Raw genomic sequence first — 18,877 nt, 5'->3', positions numbered from 1 at the left:
GAAACTGCAGAGGCACTGGCTATAATTTTTCAGTCTCCCTTAGATACAGATGTGGTGCCAGAGGACTTGAGAATTGCAAACATTACACCCTTGTTCAAAAAAGGCCAGCAATTACAGGCCAGTCAGTTTAACGTCGGTGGTGGAAAAACTTCTAGAAGAAATAATTCCAGACAAAATCAATAGTCATATGGACAAGTGTGAGTTAATTAAGGAAAGCCAGCATGAATTTCTAATGGGAAAATCATGTTTAACTAACTTGCTGGAGTTTTTTGAGGAGGTAACAGAAATGGTTGATGAGGGCAATGCCGTTGATGTGGTGTACATGGACTTTCAAAAGGCATTTGATACAATGCCAGACAACAGACTTGTGAGCAAACCTGTAGCTTATGGAATAAAAGGGATGGTAGCAACATGGATACGAAATTGACTGAGTAGCAGGAAACAAAGTGTAATGGTTAATGAATGTTTTTCAGGCAAGGTTTGTAGTGGAGTTCCCCGGATCAGTGTTGGGATCCTTGCTTTTCCTGATATATAATTATGACCTAGACCTTGGTGTACAGGGCACAATTTCAAAGTTTGCAGATGATATGAAACTTGGAAGCATTGTGAACTGTGAGGACGATACTGTAGAACTTCAAAGGACATAGACAAGTTAGTGGAATGGGCAGACAGGAGGCAGATGAAGTTCAATACAGAGAAATGTCAATTCATTCATTTTGATAGGAAGAACATGGAGAGAGAATATAGAATAAAGGGTACAATTCAAAAGGTGGTGCAGGAGCAGAGGGACCTGGGAGTATGTGTGCATAAGTCATTGAAGGTGGCAGGACAGGTTGAGAGAGCGGTCAATAAAGTATACAGTGTCCTAGGCTTTATTAATAGGGCATAGATTACAAGAGCAAGGAAGTTATGTTGAACTTGTATAAGACACTAGTTCGGTCTCAGCTAGAGTATTGAGTCCAGTTCTGGACGCCGCACTTTAGGAAATACATGAGGGTGTTGGAGAGAATACAGAAAAGATTCATGAGAATGGTTCCAGAGATGAGGAATTTCAGTTATAAAGATGGATTGGAGAACTTAGGACTGCTTTCCTTGAAGAAGAGAAGGCTGTGAGGTGATTTGATAGAGGTATTCAAAATCATGAGGGGTCTGGACAGAGTAGATAGAGAGAAACTGTTCCCACTTGTGAAAGGATCAAGAATGAGAGGGCACAGATTTAAAGTATTTGGTAAGAGAAGCAAAAGTGACATGAGGAAAAACTTTTTCACGCAGCGAGTGGTTAAGGTCTGGAATGTGCTGCCTGAGAACGTGGTGAAGGCAGGTTCAACTGAAGCATTCAAAAGGAAATTAGACAGTTATATGAAAAGGAAGAATGTGCAGGGTTACGGGGAGAAGGCAGGGGAATGGCTCTTTCGGAGAGCCAGTGCAGACATGATGGGCTGAATGGCCTCCTCCTGCACTATCATGATTCTGTGATTCATTCTGTACTGGAAGTCCACACTGGATTGCTCATCATCAGGGAGATAGGTTACCTGTTCTTATATCCTCCATCTACTGCAGAGATGAAAATGATCTGCTTTAGCAGACAAGGGAAACACATCAGACAAATGTATGACTACTGATCCAGAGGCCTGAACCTATAACCCAGAGAATATGAGCTCAAATCTCACCAAGGCAGTATGAAATTTTGAATTCAGTTTTTTAAAAAATCCAGAAATAAAAATCTTGTCACAGTAAAAGTGACCATTAAAAGCTGTCTGATTGTCATAAAAGCCCAGTTGGTTCAATAACCTCCTTTAAGGAATGAAACCTGCCATCTTTATCTGGTCTGGTCTATATGTGACTCTAGTCCTACAACAAAATTGTTAAATCTTAACTGCCCTCTGAAATGGCCTAGCATGTAACTGAGTTGTCTCAATCTACATTCAGCAGTCATAGTGAGATACAGCACCAAAACAGGCCCTTTGGCCGACCAAGTCTATGCTGACCATTAACCACCCATTTATACTAATCCTACATTAATCCTATTTTTCCCTCTCACATCCCCACCTTCCCTCAATTCCCCTGCCACCTACCTACACTAGGGGCAATTTTTTTTAAACAATGGCCAATTTACCTATCAACCCGCAAGTCTTTGGCATGTAGGAGGAAACTGGAGCACCCGGAGGAAACCCATTCGGTCACAGGGAGAACGTGCAAACTCCGCACAGGCAGTGCTCAACACCTAACCTGGGTCGCTGGAGCTGTGAGGCTGCAGTGCTAACCACTGCACCACTGTGCCACCAGTGGTTCAAGAAAACTGCACACTACCACCTTCTCAGTGCAAATTAGGGTATGCAATAAACACCAATCTTGCCAGTGGTGCCCCACATCCTGGGAATGAATAAAACAAAAATTAAGTGAACCAATTTTAGTGATAAATCTGATTAATCATATTTGACTGGAGTTAGAAGCCACATTTGACGAGGCCTGAATCTGTGCCAGTACAACAAATTCATAGCATCACAATGTGTTATTACATTTTTCTGAATGCACACATATACATGCAATATATATATACACACATGGAGGGAAAGCATATTTTGTTGAAACTGACAGAACTGATGAAATATATTGTCAACTGCATTGGCAGGACAAAAGGCCTGAACATCCCAGGAACCCTTACAATTGCACCCAAAGGGTGTAACTCTTGAAGCTTTGGTATTTCATTACCAAGGAATAATGGGAAAAAAAGACACTGAATGTAAGTGAGAAAAAAAAACATATTTTACTTTAACAACTATCAAATACAGCTAAATAACAATATTAAGTACTGCAATTGTAGTTAATTCCACTGCAATTTTGTGAAGTAACAAATTGAAATGACTAGATGGGGACCTTGAAGTTCTATGAGAGTTCTACCCATGTTCTACCATAAGTACGGCAAGAGACTAATGGACCCACATCCTAGAATTTCAGGCCTGAGGTGTACAAGATATAAATATATCTCTAATTATTATGTGCAATATTGCAGTAAATCTATGCATGGTTTAAACGGTGACGTACACTTTGAAAGACCCATGGTTAGCATTGGCTGTTTGCAAGGCTAAGCTGGTGGCACAGAGCTTTGCAAAATGTATCTTCATAAATGCAAAAAAAAGCAGTAATAACAAAAGAGTAGCATTTTGATGTCAGTGTTTCTGCTAAGCACACATGATCATGGAACTAAAATTTGATAACCTTTGTATATAAATACAGGAAAAACTGCCTAAATCTTGTGAGGGTTTGCCTGTAAATGACACCATGGTCTGAGTGGCAGAGGGAGCAGCTCAGTCATAGGCCTGAATAATGTTTTCAAAACCTTCATCAAAGTATCTTCAGGTCGTTCAAGGCAGCCTTCTGGAGCAACAGGGAAGAGGATTCCTGGGCTCATATTAATGAGGTGGACAAATTGCCTAAACTATGCTCAGACTAAATATGTGATACTTGCCATGCCAGTGTGCACCTATGTGTTCCAGTTTACACTCTGTCACAGACCTTGTCACAGACCTCCCCAAACAGAGGGTACATAACCTGCTCTGCAAGACTCTGTGTTTCTGTAAAGCAATTTCCCTTTTGTGGCAGGTCACTACCTTATTCCTTTCCACCTTGTTTGAGGTGTGAATGAACCTTCTGTGACATTTGTTTATTAATAAATTTATCTCGTTGACCTCATTATGATTGATCGGATCCAAAGAAAGGAGGATTGAAATTCCAGAGGATGCCTTTTGGGGCTAGATATCAGGCACACCATTTATGCCACTGATGGGATTCCCTGATCATCTGGGGCTGGGAGAACTAAAACTGCAGAGTTCACCTGCATTAACTGCCAAAGACCTTGTAAATATTTTTACTGATGCCATTGTCACTTGGCAATTGATCGCTCAGCAAGTGATTCATTTCACAAAACTGGACGTTCAAAGTTTAATTTCCTGCCCCCCCATCACTGACCCCCAAGCCCTTAGCAACTCTGAATGCCATGTATGCACAGGGTTTGAGTGGTGAGTGAAGACATTTGCTGCTACATAACTGTTAAGCTGCTGACTAGTGTAGATTTGGCAAAGATAAAATAAATATTAAAAGCATAAAACATGATGAGATCATCCAGTCCTTGGGGCCTGTTCCTTCTGACATACCAGGCAAAATTTAATGAACTCTAACCCAACTCACTTTTCTGTCAAAGGCGAATAACCATAGATAAAGCTTCCAAGGTAAGGATCTGTGAAATTTCATCCTGAGCCCTGAAGGTAACCAAGTGTATATCAGAATGTATGTATAATATTAATATTAGTTAATCCTGATCAGCTGCATGGCATTGATGCACTTACTTTACTTTGGTTATAAACAGATCTTAACTGCCACCAGAAACAGATGATCTGTGAAGCAGCCAAGCTTCCCACCTCATTCTGGCATCAGGAGACTGGGACTATTTTCAGTTCTGACCTCACTTAAATGCTGCCAGTGAGCTCCAGGCACTGAATGGCCACCCATCTGCAGTTCACCAGCTGTAGAAGGGCAGAAAATCTGCCAGCAGTTCAGGTGTGGGGGGAAAGGATCCCTCGAAGGAGCCCTCAGTAGGCCAGTGCTTTTTTCATGGGTCCAGGAGAAGTACTTCTGTTCTTCCTAGCCCCATAAAAAAAATAATTCCATGGATGTTTTCTGAGCTACTCTGCCAGGGAAGAGTAGCTGAGGTGGTCTAAAAGTGCCTTCCTCATTGTTTTTAGTTTTGGAAAAACTTCAACCAAGGCTAATGAGTCCCAGCTACCCTTTACGATAAGGTGAGGGCATGAGGGTGATGGGGTTGGGGTGTGGGTTGGCACACACTTCAGGGTGGGCTGCAAAAGTTTACCACAATTGTCTACTTCCATCTAAATGCACATGCATTTCATACTCTGCAAGGATCCTTCTTTTGAAATCAGGATCTAGGTCCACAGACCCTCTATCCAGTGATGTCATCCAGCTAATAAAAATATAAGAAGATAAGAAATAGGAGCAGGAATAGACCTCTCAGTGTCTATCCTGTCAAGCCCCTTCAGAATCTTGCATGTTTCAACGAGATTACCTCTCATTTTTCTAAACTATCTACACAGACAATATAGGCCCAATTTGCTCAGCCTCTCATCATAGCACAAGCAATCTTTCATTCTCGCTGTTCCTGGTTGCTGTTATTTTGTGTAACACTTTTACTTGGTAGCACTAAGGGTTTCGTCATAACATTCAAGGCTATGGGCCAAGTGCTGGCAAATGGGATTAGGTAGACAGGTCAGGTGTCTTTAATGCATCGGTGCAGACTTGATGGGCCAAAGAGCCTCTTCTTCACTGTATTATTCTGTGATTCTGTGATTCTGTGATAAAATGACTGGTGGCCATTGCACTGATTCCTATCATCCCTTGTGCTTCTCTCAGTCTCTAAGTCCCCCAGGGTGGCTATCTGTGGGTTGCTACTTGAGAAAGAAAGTGTAAGTGATAACAGATGCTTCAAGTATTGGCAGGGCTGAATGTAAAGAGGTAATTTTTTTTCTTTTCATCCTTCTTGTAATGCAACAAGTCTAAAGGAAAATGGGAAGGAGAGAGGTTAAGATTAGGCTGTCGAGTTCTCATTCCACTTTTAGTCAAAGAACGGGAGGGTGTCACAACAAAAAGAGATACAATAAGATGAAATGGAAGAGAAGCAAAATCTCCTGACAAACATGCAGCTGGCACTTGCCCTCTTATTTCCTTGAAGCAGAGGCTTGGGAGTTCACCACCTGTTGTCAATCTCCCTCTGTCTACTTGTATCTTTTGTTAAAAAGAGTACAAAAGTAAGAATGAACTTTGCTTGACATGAGATGCAGTCAAACCCAGATGTCATCTTGCAGACTATAATGAAGTGATAACAGTTGCATGCCGCAATGTGAAGCTTTAAGTAGGGTGAATGTCTGTAAGCCTGTGAGTGAATAAATACTTGCAAGTGAAGGCTGGAAGTGTAAGTACATTGCCAGAAGACACCCAAGATTTGAAAAGCACTACAAGCACTTTAATATCATCTAAGAAGTCAAAGACCATTATGAACTGCTATCAAAATGTTTCCCAGAACTTTGCAGTATTTTACAAGAGTGTGCAGGAACAGAGGGACCTGGAGGTGCATGTGCATCGATCTTTGAAGGTGACAGAACATAGTGAGAGTGGTGATCAAAGCATATGGGAAATTGGGCTTCATAAATAGAGGCATAGAGTACAAAGCAGAGAAGATATGCTGAACCTTTATAAAGTTCTGGTTAGGCCCCAACTGGAGTATTGCATCCAGTTCTGGTCACCACACTTTAGGAAGGATGTGAGGGTCCTTGAGATAGTATGAGGAGATTTACCAGAATGGTTCCAGGGATGAGGCATCTTAGTTATAAGGTGAGGCTGGAAAAGCTGTGTTTGTTCTCCTTAGAGCAAAGGAGATTGAGGGGAGATTTAATAGAGGCGTACAAGATTATGACAGACATTGATAGGTTAGACAAGGAAAAACTGTCCCCATTAATTGATGGTACAAGGACTAGGGGACACAGATTTAAGGTTTTGGGCAAGAGATGCAGGAGGAATGTGAAGAATAACTTTTTTACACAATGATTGGTAATGGCCTGGAACTCACTGCCCACAAAGGTGGTGGAAGCAGAGACAATCAATGATTTCAAAAAGGAAATTGGATGACTGCTTGAAGGAAATAAACTTGCAGGGCTACGGGGATTGAGCAGGGGAGTGGGTCTGACTGGATTGCTCCGTGGAGAACCAGCCGGGACGATGGGCTGAATGACCTCATTCTGTGCTCTAAACGGTTCTAAATGGTGAGTATCCCTTGCAATAGCACTGTAATGGCTACTTCTCTACCTGTATAACCCCTGGTTTGTGGGTGAGTTTGAAGAAGTAGTGTTGGCAGTGTTGATTGATGCAACTTAGTATGGGACATCAGGTGACCTCTCTTAGAAAATATTTATGAGGCCCTCAGCAGAAGTACAGGCCACCCAATTCCAGGCTCACCTAAAAATTGGAACAGGTGGACTCCCAGCAGTAAGTCGATGGGCTATTTTTTCAAATCACAATTTGCTATGGCAGGAGCAAGATAAGTTCTGGCTCCACAATTGGTTAAGCACACACTTAAAGAAAAAAGAAGAACTTGCATTTATATATTGCCTTTGTTGACCTCGTGACATCTTAAAGTGCTACATAGGCAAATAAGTACTTTTGATTTGCAGTCACTATTGTAATGTAAGAAACGCAGCAGCCAATTTGTGCACAGCAAGGTCCCACAAACAACAATGTGATAAAGGAACATAGGAACAGGGTAGGCCATTCAGCCAATTGAGCCTGTCCCACCATTCAATTTGATCATGGCTGATCTTCCACTTCAGTGCCTTTTTCCCACACTACCCTCATATCCCCTTATTTCATGTGCATTTAGAAATCTATCAATCTCTGCTTTAAACATACTCAATGACTGAGCTTCCACAGCCCTCTGGGGTAGAGAATTCCAAAGATTTACAACCGTCTGAGTAAAGAAATTTCTCCTCATCTCTGTCCTAAGTGGCTTTTAAAATTGTGCCCCCTGGTTCTAGACTCCCCAACCAGGGGAAATATCTTACCTGCATCTACCCTGTCTATTCCTTTAAGTATTTTGTAGGTTTCATTTTATTCTTCGAAACTCTAGAGAATACAGGCCCAGTTTCCCCAATCTCTCTTCATAGGACAGTCCCGCCAGCCCAGGAACAAATCTGGTGAACCTTTGTCGCACTCCCTCTATGGCAATAATATCCTTCCTAAGGTAAGGAGACCAAAACTGCACTCAGTACTCCTGGTGCGGTCTAACCAAGGTTCTATACAATTGAAGCAAGACTTCACTACTCCTGTATTCAAATCCTATTGTGATAAAGACTAACATACCATTAGCCGTCTTAATTGCTTGCTGCCCCTGCATGTTAACTCTCAGTGACTTATTGACAAGGACACCCAGATCCCTTTGTACATCTACACTTTCTAATCCCTTACCATTTAAGAAATACCCTGCACATCTATTCCTCCTACCAAAGTGGATAACCTCACATTTTTCCACATTATATTCAATTTGCTACATTCTTGCCCAGTCATCAAGTCTTTCCAAATCCCCTTGAAGTCACTTTGCATCTTCCTCACAAAACACATTCCCACCTAGTTTTGTGTCATCCACAAACTTGGAAAAATTACATTTGGTCCCCACATCCAAATCATTGATATATATTGTGAACAGCTGAGGCCCAAGCACTGATCCCTGTGGTACCCCACTAGTCACAGCCTGCCAACGCGAGAATGACCCATTTATTCCTACTCTCTGTTTTCTGCCTGTTAACCAATCCTGAATCCAAGCCAATGAATAAACAATCTGTTTTTTCAGTGATGTTGGTCGATTTATAAATAATGAATAGAACATCAGGGAAAATTACCTTATTGTTCTTCAAATAGTGCCATAGGATCTCTTACATTTATCTGAGAGGGAAGACGAGGCCTCAGTTTAACGTGTCATCTGTTGAACTTTCAACTTGTCTGCTTTTGTTTGCTTGATCAAAAACCAAGCCTATTCCAGCTAGTTTGTGTCTCAGCTGCAGATTCATCAGCATTGGTACTAAAATAATAACATTGCCAATTGTGTGTAGTTGGTAACAACATGCATTTTTTAAAAAGTTAAAGAGTGACATACAAAACATGTCCACTTTCATGTTTCTCATTTATTGGTAGAATTTTGAAGTTGAATCAGCGACTTTGCTTACAGTGAAAGCTAATAACATTCTATTTTTCACCAGCTGCTTTGAATTGATGCCTTAATAACAAACATATCAGCGAAAAATAATAATCAGAAACTCGGTAGGGCTTTGTCTGCAGTATCTCTTGTAGAACATGCTATATTGTGGTATGGATCATTACGGAGTCTCTTGAGGGAGTCTCTTGAACAATTCAGTTCTAAGTCTGAAGTATGCTTCAGATTTTTTTTAAATGAGCACTATTGTTATACTGTATATTGGATGTGCAAATGAAGGCAATATGCATAAAGACATGTGTTGTCACTTAAATAGCAACCTTTCAGGCAGTTTATCAGTGCTAAAGGACTTTCTGAAATACAGGTTGTTTTATTTCCCCAAGAAGACATCTCCTGGGTACATATGATCTGCTTAATTCTAGTTGATGCCACCAGGATTTATGGTATGACTGCTGGCCATTGGGAAATGGAGAGCGGGCAGAAAAATGAAGTTGAATCCTCAGATCAGCCATAATCATTTTGAATGGCAGAGCAAGCTCGATGGGCCATATGGTCTACTGCTGCTCCTATTTCTTGTGTTCTTGCGTTCTCGTATTGGTGCCCATCATGCGTTAGCTTCCCAGGCATGGTGACCTGAGGCCCGACTGTGCACCTGATGTGCCAAGTGTGCTATAATGTAGTTGGCATGCACAGTACACACAGAGAGCAAACGCACAATTTGTGGCAATGATTGTTTGCAATGTTCGTTATGGCCTGAAGATTTATTTCAATGCACAATGTGATGAAGAAAACACTATAGTCATGAGAAAAAAATTGAAAATAATACATAAATTTTATATATATATATATGTAGAGACGTAACAAAACAATAACAGAACCAGAAAGAAGCTCTGAAAAATTGATTAAGAAAAAATGGCTCAAAAGCCTCTGACCCTTAAGGGATACTATTGCTCAAGGAGATTCCCTTTTGTGCATCATAATCTGTCCTAAATGGATGAAAAATCATGCTAGACTTTATTTAAATGCATTTTAATATTTAATTAAATCTACAGCTTTATTTCAGTGAGACCTCGTTTGGTCAGGCTGAAAAGAGAAACGGGTAGATTGCACTGGAAGCTAAAGTGGTGCAGATCCAGCGATATGGATCTGAGCCAGATGTCCTCATCCCTCACCAAGTGATTTACAGCATTTGTTTGCTAAAATACCAGAAGAGGTTTGCCAAACACTTTTCGGAATATTATTGCCTGGAAATTTTGGGGGGATTTTTTTTCCAATCTCCAGCTATAACCTTGGTCAAAGATCAGGAGAATCATAAATCCCAGAGAAGCAGGTTAAAGAGCCATTTCCTCAGGCTTTCTGCCAAAGTTACAGCAGGAGATAAGAAGAATCCCCACCCTCCACCCCAACACCACCACCCCCCTCCCAGAGAGCCGTTAAAATGAGGTTTCATAGAATGACATTGTGCTTAGCTTAAATGAACTATATTACTATTAGCATTTTTTCTCCCTCTCTGTCTTCTATGTTACACTTTCTTTTTACATTTTCATTTTTTAGCAATCATGTTCATGCGCCTACAATCTTTTCTTTTCAGAGAAAATTGCTCAGATTGAAAGGTTTATAAATAGATTCCATTCTCAGAATTATCCAACGTGGCTATGACTCAAAGGCCTCACAGATATTTATATTGAATTTGCTTCCTTTGCGGCTTTTCTCTCCTCACTGGTCAACTTCATGACTGGATAATTTTTCCACTAAATGAGGGATATTCTATTATACTGCATATTTAAAATGTAGCATAAAAATAACCTAAAAGAAAAAGGGTGGTTATGTGAAAGCTAACGTCATAGCTGTAAGAGCACATTTGTGAAACAATTCCATTTATTCTGAATAATATTAGTTTAATTTTTTTTTTCTTCAATTGGAAGTTTTCCCTTTTGAATTTGCTTGCTGGTACAAATTTCAGCCCTACATTAGATATTTTTTCCGGTTCAGCGATCTCTTGCTTCTTGTGTTTACTGACCAGTATCTGATCATATAATAGTGTAGCTTAGGGACGCTATTATAGTACCCCCATCTATTGTGAACTGGGTATCATGGGGGAGAATTTCAACAAACCATCCATATTGCACCTGAAAAATGAGCAGCTATGATTTGTAAATCAGTGCGGGTGGGGGCTGGGGGGAGGGGTTTGGATGTATCTTGCCTGCCCCATTGATGTTCAAGGCTGCTTGATGTTATACTTAGGAAAGCCTATAAATGGGTGAGAAATCTGCCTGCCTCAAACTATGGAAATCAGGATCCAATGTTGATTGTCGGACCACAATGCAACTTTCAGATTTAAAAGGATGGAATGTTCAGTGTGCAAGCTCTCTGCAGATGCTGCTAGACCTTTTGAGTATTTCTAATGTTTTCTGTTTTTATTTCAGCATCAGAGCTAGTTGGGCCACGTCAGGGCCTAACCAGTGAGCTCTGTTGGGATATAGCTCTCCACTTCCATTCAAATGAGGCCCAATGCTGAATTTGGCTCAAGCCTCAGGCCAGCACATTTTAGGTGCAAGTTGAATTTCTTACCCCGTGCCTTTCTTATGTGCCCTCTTGTGCATTTCTCCAATCTTTCTTAGGTGGATGAGAAACACTTTGGTGAAACAAAGACATTTACAAATTATTAAATTGCATTATTTTACAAACTGAAATGAACTTAAAAAGCATTAGTTTTTCCTCACTAAGCCAGGATCCCTTCACAAGCTTAACTGGACTGACCCAGTTTGAACATGGCTTTTTTTCTTCTTTTTGTTACTTCTGACCACAGGACGTGGATTCCACGAATCACCAGCAGGCCTGTCAATAAAAATAATTTTCTACCACCAAAAAGAGTGATTTCTCAGTATATAGAGAATCATAGAATGGTCACAAGACAGAAGGAGACCATTTGGCCCACTGGGTTTGTGACAGCTCTTGGCAACAGCAGTCCCATTCCGCAGCCTTTTCCCTGTAGCCCTGCAAACTTTTTCTCTTCAGATCATTACCCAATTCCCTTTTGAAAGTCACAATTGAATCTGCCTCCACCTCACTCTCAGGCAGTACATTCCAGATCCTAACCACTCCCTGTGTAAAAAAGTTTTTCCTCATGTTACCATTGCTTCTTTTACCAATCATCTTAAATCAGTGTCCTCTGGATCTCGATCCATCTGCCAGTGGAAATTTACTCCCTATCTACTCTGTCCTCATGATTCTGAACACCTCTTCAAATCTCCTCCTAATCATCTCTTCTCCAAGGAGAACAGCCTCAGCTTCTCTAATCTATCCACATAACTGAAGTTCCTCATCCCTAGAACCATTCTTGTGAATCTTTTCTGCAACCTCTCCAATGCCTTCAGATCCTTCCAAAAGTGTGGTGCCCAGAACTGGCCACAATACTCCAGTTGAGGCCAAACCAGTATTTTATACAGGCTTATCATCACTTCCTTGCTTTTGTACTCCATGCCCCTGTTTATATAGTCTAGGATCCCATATGTTTTATGAACTGCTTTCTCAACCTGCCCTGCCATCTTCAGTGATTTGTGTACATATACCCCCAGGTCCTTCTGCTCCTCCATCCCTAGAATTGTACCCTATATTTTATATCGCCTCTCCTCATTCTTTCTACCAAAATTAATCATTATACATTTCTCTGCATTAAATTCTATCTGCCACTTGTCCACCCAATCCACCAGCCTGCCTATGTCCTCCTGAAGTTTATCATTATCCTGTTCACAGTTCACAATGTTTCTAAGTTTTGTGTCTTCCATAAATTTTGAAACTGTATCCTGTACACACAAGTCCAGGTCACTGATATATATAAAAAAAGCAGTGGTCCTAACACCAACTCCTAGGAAACCCCACTATATATCTTCCTCCATCTGAAAAACAACCATTCACCACTACTCTCTGTTTCCTGTCACTCAGACAATTTCATATCCATACTGTTACTGTCCTTTTCATTCCATGGGCTATAACTTTGCTGACAAGCCTGTTATGTGGCACTTTATCGAATGCCTTTTGGAAGTCCATGTATACCACATCAACCACAATACCCTCATCAACCCTCTCTGTTGCCTCACCAAAAACTCAATCAAGTTAGTTAAACATGATCCGCGCTTAACAAGTCTGTGCTGGCTTTCATTATTTAACCCACATTTGTCCAAGTGACTGTTAATTTTGTCCTGAATTATCATTTCTAAAGCTTTTCCACCGCTGTGGTTAAACTTACTGGTCTGTAGTTGCTGTGCTTGTCCTTACATCCTTTTTTGGACAAGGATATAACATTTGCAGTTCTCCAGTCCTCTGGCACCACATCTGTACCTAAGGAGGATTGGAAGATTATGGCCAGCGCCTCTGGAATTTCCACCCTTACTTCCCGTAGTATCTTTGGATGTATCTCATCCAGTCCTGGTGACTTATCAACTTTAAGTACAGCCAGACTATCTAATACCTCCTCTTTATCAATTTGTAGTCATCCAGTTTCTCAACTACCTCCTCTTTCTATGACTTAGGCAGCATCTTTTTCCTTGTAAAGACAGATGCAAAGTATTTAGTACGTCAGCCTGCCTTTTGCTTCCATGCATAAATCCCGTTTTAAATCTCTAATTGGCCCTACTACTCCTTTTACCACTGTTTTACTATTTATATGCCGATAGAAGACTTTTGGATTCCCTTTTATGTTGGCTGCCAGTCTCTTCTGATACTCTTTGCTTTTCTTTTTTTTTCACTTCCCCCTGAACCTTCTATATTCAGCCTGGTTCTCAATTGTATTAGCCACCTGCCATCTTTCATAGGCTCTCTTTTTCAGCTTCATCTTACTCTCTGTCTCTTTTGTCATCCAGGGAACTCTGTTTGCCCTACCTTTCCCCCTTGTGGGAATGAGCCTTGACTGTACCGAACTATCTCCTCTTTCAAGCAGCTCATTGATCAGTTGCAGTTTTACCTGCCAATCTTTGATTCCAATTTACATGGGCCAGATCCATTCTTGCCCCATTGAAGTTGGTCCTCCCCAATTAATTATTTTTACTCTGATTTCTCCTTGTCCTTTGTCCATGCTAGTTGCAAGTTAATAAGCCATTGGAAAGCTGTGGATCACTGTAGGAAAGCTACGACAAACTAATGCACCTGGTCATTATGTAAATACATCTTCAATAGCTAGCTCATTACTAAATTGGGCTGGATTCTTTCTCCAGGACAGAGCTTCAATGTGGTGAGACTTCCACCCACCTTTCCAGCCCTCCTCCAACTCTGATCAATTTTTCCAGGTCAAGAGTCATATGATAAGTATGATGGGGACATAGCAGAATTCCTTCCAGTAGGAGGATGCCTGTCAGTAACCAGCTGTTAAATTCCAATGGTGTTGTAACAAGAACACCACTGCAGCAACAGAAGAGGTGGCCAAACATTGGCAAATCCTACTAGGTCTCAGCAGAAAGTAAGTGCGGTGGTGGGGGAGAGGTGGGGGTGGGGGGGGGGTGGGGGCACACTCTCGGTAGAGAAGTTTGATGCAAGAATATATCCCTTTTTTAGATTACCTCAAAGTCATATTCCACATGAAGTCCTGGGAAGTGAAGATAACTGGGGTGGATGCCAGGAAAATTCACTGGGAAATTTTGCCCTGTCACAATTTGCATGAGGCGGCCGTGGAAAGGGCAGCCAAGGGTGGTCGCAGCAGGATAGGAGGAAGAGCAATCCAGGTCAGTCTCACTGCCAGATTTTGCTCATTTTCCAATGCTTTCCTGCCTCATTTCAAGCTGAATTGCGGAACAGAATCCGGCCCATAGTTGCAGCTGCTGTAGAATTGACAGTAAGGGCATGAAAATAAGAACTGTGGTCCAGTTATATAGCCTTATCCATACAGTTATTTGTGGCTAACACTCCAGCTGACAATAACGATTTGACAAAAACTCCAGGCCAGTGATACTTAGGGGATATTCCAAACTGGTGTGAACCCACTTTAATTTAAAATATATCACTTAAATGTGACTCATTTCCAAATCCTTTCTGTGGAAAAATGGTCAAAAGCCCAACATGCAACAGCTGCCATTCAGTTGCACAGTCTCTGTGCAATCCCGACTGAAATATTTGCCCCCTGCTGATTTGGACTTTTAGCCCACCATTTTGTAATGATTTGCAGAGAGACACAGAGCAATCCTGGCAGACTGTGATGAACTGCCAGTCCTCATTGCAGTATGACAACATGTTTCTCCATTTTTCTATTCAGCTGTCCTCTTCAGTGCCACAGTTCTAAAGTTACAGGGCAGTTTCTAACTTTGAGCCATCAAGACAGAGGCGCACGATATATAATTTATGAGGGCACCCATTGAGTGGTCACTTTCCAAGCAGGTGTCGAGAAGCTGGCAGACAGCCAAAGCAAGAAAGAGGATTCTGAGCTCATCATTAAATACTCTTAAGATGATGGCTGACATATGCTGGCAACAATTAATCCTTGTTTTCATAAAATATATTTTATAAATATTTCTTAGAAAGTAAGCAAAGTGGTCCAACAACATATTGAACGATCACTGGCCGAGAGATTTTGTCAAAGCATTATGGTAAGCTGGAGTCAGTGTGTTTGCCATAAATAACTGTATGAGCAAGGCAACATAACCGGCACACAGTTCTTATTTTCTCCTCTTATTTTCATCCATATATAGCCCTAAAAATTGAGTAATGATGTTCTTCAGTATTAGCTTTATGGATTCAACCAAACTGTTTGCAAATTGCTTATTTTTTGTTGATGAAAATCATTTTAAAAAATTATTTTATCGTGTTAATTTCAAATGTTTACAATCTAAAGCAATTCATGATCTGGTCAGTTGTATTCCATCATTACATTTTAAGGGGTTAAATTGGATAGCCCCCAAAATTGGGCGCGGGGATCGTGATGCGCGATTAACCCATGTCTGTTCAAAGCAATGCAGGCAGCAAGCAAACGTCATACTGCCTGCTAACTATAAAGATTGGGGCATGCCATCCAGTGCTGTTGAGTGGCTGCATGCCTCAGCAGTGAGCCCAAGTTGCTGCGAGGCTGGTGCTACTTAAAGCAGCCTGCACCTCTAAAAGGAGAGGTGTATTCTAACTGCAGCATGATTGGAAGTGGTGAAAGAGGAGTTAAAGACCAGGAGGAAACTACAAAAATGGCACAACAGGCCAGAGAGCATACTCCATGGTTCTCTGATAGAGCACTGGAGGCCCATGTGCAGAGCATGTACAGGAACAAGGAGGTCCTCTTCCCTAAGAGGGCCAGGAGGCCCTCCAGGCAGATACTGAAAAGGCAGTGGGAGCAAGTAGCTGTTGCGGTCAATGCCAGCAATGTAGCCCCAAGGACCTGGATGCAGTGCAGCAAGAGGTTTAATGGCCTCCCACGAGTGGTTAATGTCAGTGAATTTATCTTCACATGTCTTATCCTACCAACTGCACCACAAGTCTCACAGACTGCTCCATTCACCACATCCCCTTCACTCACCTATTAACAATTGCTGTCAACCATGACACATACTTTACTTTTATAACCTCACCTCACCCTCACACACTTAGCACTGCTGCAAGCCATGCACTCATATCTTATATGAGTCACAACATATATTTACATTTTTTCCCAGCAACCGATACAGTGAATCATTGATTCTATTCTTCTATTTATTCAGAATAAAATACACCAACCAGATTTCTTTAATAAACAACAAAATTATCAGTTTATTATTAAACAAGTCTTAACCAGTAATGATGCAAAGCATTAACAGATATAAAAGTTCCAATTTTACCTTAGCCCCTCACACACACACAAACATATACACACCGAAAAAATAAAGAGCTTTACTTTTTAAAGCTCTATTACAAAATAAACAGACAGAAAGAATACTTTGGCCAAATACTTGCTAATTCTTGAAGAAAACAGAGATGATATGGAAAGATGTCAGATGTGCTTTGTTTTGGTTTGGCGTCCCGAATATGCGTAGACGGCTGTCACTGGGATCTTCCTAGAACGGTCCTTGTCAGACAACGTTGAAGATCAGTTTGGGCAAGCGTTCGAGAAAAAAGAGACAGAATACATGGCATGGTTCTTAATGAATACTTTGCATGTTTTCAGAAAAGAGACGGATGAAACAGACATTGCAGTTAAGGAAGAGTATGAATTTATTGGATGGGATAAACATAGTAAGGGAGAATATACTAAGGTGTTTAGCATCATTGAAAGTGGATAAATAACCAAGCCCAGATGAAATGTATCTCAGGCTGCTAAGGGAAGCAAGGGAGAAATAGTGGAAGCTCTGACCATTATTTTCCAATCCTTTTTGGCTACAGGGCATAACGTCAGAGACTGGAGGAATGTGAATATTGTACCATTATTTAAAAAGGGAGGAAGGGATAGACCGAGTAATTACAGGCCAGTAGGCCTAACCTTGGTGATGGGAAAATTATTGGAAAAAGTTCTGAGAGACAGCATAAATCGCCATTTATAAAGGCACAGAATAATCAAGAGCAGTCAGCGTGGATTTGTTAAGGGAAAGTCTGACTAACAAGTTAATTTTTTGAGGAGGTGACAAGGAGGTTGATGACCACTTGATGTGGTCTACATGAATTTTAGCAAGGCTTTTGGCAAGGTCGCATATGGCAGACTGATCAGAAAATTAAAAGCTCATGGAATCCAAAGGAAAGTGGCAAGTTGGATCCAAAAAGGCTCATTGGCAGGAAGCAAAGGGAAATGGTTGACAGGTGCTATTTGTGACTGGAAGGTCTAGAAAGGGCGGCACAGTGGCGCAGTGGTTAGCACCGCAGCCTCACAGCTCCAGGGACCCGGGTTCAATTCTGGGTACTGCCTGTGCGGAGTTTACAAGTTCTCCCTGTGACCGTGTGGGTTTTCGCCAGGTGCTCCAGTTTCCTCCCACAGCCAAAAACTTGCAGGTGATAGGTAAATTGGCCATTGTAAATTTCTCCTAGCGTAGGTAGGTGGTAGGGAATATGGGATTACTGTAGGGTTAGTATAAATGGGTGGTTGTTGGTCGGCAGAGACTCGGTGGGCCGAAGGGCCTGTTTCAGTGCTGTATCTCTAAATAAATAAATAAAACTCACTCCCTGAAAGGCCGGTAGAGGCAGAAACCCTCATCACATTCAAAAAACTTGGATATGCACTCGAGGTGGTGTAAACTACAGACCAAGAGATGGAAAGTAGGATTAGGCTGGATAGCTTTTTTGTTGGCTGGCACAGGTACGATGGCTGGAAATTTATGAGCGTGCCGCAAATTGAAGTGGTGCGCTCTGATCTCAGTGGTCTTTAGGCGAGCATGCACCGTCGCTGAGCCTCCACTATATTTTGCGCGGGGTCTCATTTAAATGGAGGGGGCAGAGCGGCCGCCCCTGATGATGTAGAGGAGGCGGCCACTCCGTCCCTGGCAATGGCATCCGGCTCCACTACACAGGCACTGGCGCCATTTTTAAAGGGCCTCATGCCCTTCAAGCACAGTCAAGTTTTTAAAGGTGGCAGCACTCAGAAATGACAAACAAAATTTCAGAGATACTTTCAATCCCCTTTCCAATGCCTCCCCCCTCCCCACTGAGTTATCAATTCATAAAATAACCCATCCTCCCGGAAAACCTATTTGTAAAATTACGAACTTTCATCCCCAACTTCAGCACCTTTGACCCTCAACCCCTTCCCATCAGCCTCACACCCAATCGGAGCGGTTTTCCCCACTTCCCCCGGCCTGAAATTTTCACTCCTCCCCCACGACCCACCAGTGTCATGCCTCAGAACTCCAAATGGAGTTCCAAAGGCATGGGAGTTCTGGTTGACAGCCAGAATATCTGCTTGGGACGGCTGACAGGTCAAGCTGAGTTGTTTTGCATTTATTTTAATATTTGCAGAGGGGGCCGCACCGAGACCTCGCTGCCACCGCTGGTAAAAATGTAGCAGGGACTTCTTGGCGCGGAGGTCATGGCAGGCCTCTCCTGGAAGAATTTTCCAGGCCCCCCCGCCATACCCCCGACACCGGAGGGCTCATAAAATTCCGGCCGATGAACAGAATGGTCTCCTTCTGTGTAATAAATCTCTCTAAGATTTTTCTATGCAGCATATGATGGCCA

The sequence above is a fragment of the Heterodontus francisci genome, chromosome 3 (assembly GCF_036365525.1).
Source record: "Heterodontus francisci isolate sHetFra1 chromosome 3, sHetFra1.hap1, whole genome shotgun sequence".
NCBI classification, from domain to species: Eukaryota; Metazoa; Chordata; class Chondrichthyes; order Heterodontiformes; family Heterodontidae; genus Heterodontus; species Heterodontus francisci.
Note: the sequence above shows the minus strand (reverse complement) of the source record.